Raw genomic sequence first — 2,375 nt, forward strand, 5'->3', positions numbered from 1 at the left:
CTATAAATAGGACCTTTAGGCAACACATTTTCGTGATTTCTTAAACATAAAAGGTGGAGAACGAAATTATCTTCTTTCTTCCTCTCTTATCTTGTCTTTCTAGTGTTCTATAATTTTCGTTGTGAACCATTAGAGGCGTTCATACTTTTGGCACTTGCTTTCCATGGACTTTGAAGATCAAAGGAGATTAACATATTTGATTATGTTAAAGGTATGTTCTCTTAAATAGTAATTTCTATTATAGTATATTTGATGTTTTGTTTCATAGAGTATGTTGCTAATAATAGTGCAAAACAAAAGAGCTTATTTTAGGTTACATGTACCCTTAAAGGGGTGTTTGGTATAGGGAAATAAGTGTAGGGAAAAAGAATTGATTCCTTTTCTCTTGTTTGGTTACTAAAAAATGTAAGGAAATGAGAAATAAATCAATTCCTTTTACATCAAATCCATTCCCTATTTTTAAAGGAGAAAAGAGAGAAACGACGTATCTAGGCGTGATCGAGAATCAAAAGAAAAAAAGCGGAGAAATCAAATTGCCCCCATTCGAACCTCACTACGTGCGACCGATCAAGATTTTTCAAACGTGGCTACTGGATTTTCATGTAGTCGGCCCACGTAAGTGATCAAAACCAATCCTTTTTGCCCTACATATGCCGATACATAGGATTGAAGTCGGCAGTATAGGATCAAAGTCATGATTATTGCTCCATTCATGTATTCTTGGGCGATTTTGGCACTATCATTTTCCAATTCAAGGTGTGATTGCTAATCTTGATATCAATTCTTCCAATTCAAGGTTTGATTCTTAATCTTTATATCAATTCTTCCAAGTTAAAGAATTTTGTTTTTTTGAAGTGTGCTAAAATCTTGCCAAGATCGACTCTTTAAACGTGTTTGAATTTTGTTTATGATGTTAAAATATGGTAAGATTGTTAACACTACAATGAAAATTGTTTTACTAGTGCAGTTTTTTTTTTCCGATTTTTTATCCTACTTTGAGCCATCATAAAAGCTTCATATAAGCTCGGAATGATGCGATTTTTTTTCCAAACTATACTCCTCTGTCTTGTCTATGTTTTAGAATAAAAAACAGCTTAATTGGTTAAGTCTTGGTTGAGTTATACAACCACAAAAAGGAGATGTTATGATTGTTGTATTATATTTCAGCAATTTATTTTGTTAAATTTTGTCCAACTTTGAACCATCATAAAAGCTTCATACAAGCTCAGAATGATGCGATTTTTTTTTCCAAATTGTACTCCTCTGTCTTGTCTATGTTTTAGAAAAGAAAACAACTTAATTGGTTAAGTCTTGTTTGAGTTATATAGCCACAAATAGGAGCTGTTATGATTGCTGTATTATATTTCAACACTTTTTTTTAAATATTGTCCAACTTTGAACCATCAAGCATCTATTATGTAAATTTTTTTGTAGACATGGCAGGGCGAAACAAACACATATAGACTATGGAAGAGGATGTAAAGTTAATTGAGACATTGTTGGAGTTGCATGTATCCGGAAAGTATGGTGGTGCCGACAACGGATTCAAACCCGATTATTTAAAGGCAGTGCAACAATTACTAGATGTAAGTCTTCCTAACTCGGGTTTGAAAGCAGAGCCTCATATTAAGTTGAGGATGAAGACATGGAAAAACCATTTCAACATCGTGCACGACATGGTATATGGAACAAACACGAGCGAATTCGGCTGGGATACGGATAAATGTTGTGTTACTGTCGATGTTGAAGTTTGGGATGAGTACATAAAGGTACTATAATGATTATGTATGTATTATTTTTAGCATCATTAAAACATATTGTAAATGAATAGCAACCAATTGATTTTGTTCCATTCTTGTAGAGTCATAAAGGTGTTGCATGTTTTCACGATAAACCATTTCCCCAATTTGATAACCTATGTAAAATCTTTGCGAAGGATAGAGCTACTAATCTTAGTGAAGATGTGACTGAAGAGACACAAAGAAACCCACCTATTGATGTGGAAGGGTTGGAAGAGATTGTTGAAGAGACGTAACAACCTGCTCGTGTCAATAGTAAATGTAAAAAGCCTCCAACGGATGACACAGAAAGCTCTTATAAGGAAGCAACAAAAGAAATGAAAGTGACTTTCAAGGAGGTTAGTGAAAAACTTAATGAAACAATATACAATATAGGAAGGCATGAAAATAAAGAAGCATGTGATGTGATAGATAAAGTTATCGAAGATATACAAAGCATGCCAAATATCAATGTCAAACAATGAAGTAAGGTGATTGACATGTTTACCAAAGACCAATTTCGTGCCCGTGCATTTTTTAAGATGACAGAAGAAGAAAATATTTGTTACATGGAAATGATTGGGGATGGCTCAATAT

At 33.6% G+C, this 2,375-nt stretch overlaps 1 non-coding gene across 1 annotated transcript; it reads left to right on the forward strand.

Annotated features, from left to right (window-relative positions):
• The first annotated feature begins 1,436 nt into the window (after positions 1 to 1,436).
• Positions 1,437 to 2,035, forward strand: LOC111889513 (uncharacterized). The gene is made up of 2 exons (XR_006188664.1): positions 1,437 to 1,769; positions 1,862 to 2,035. It is a non-coding gene; the product is annotated as an uncharacterized LOC111889513 (transcript).
• The last annotated feature ends 340 nt before the right edge of the window (positions 2,036 to 2,375 follow it).

The sequence above is a fragment of the Lactuca sativa genome, chromosome 2 (genome assembly GCF_002870075.4).
Source record: "Lactuca sativa cultivar Salinas chromosome 2, Lsat_Salinas_v11, whole genome shotgun sequence".
Taxonomy (NCBI): Eukaryota; Viridiplantae; Streptophyta; class Magnoliopsida; order Asterales; family Asteraceae; genus Lactuca; species Lactuca sativa.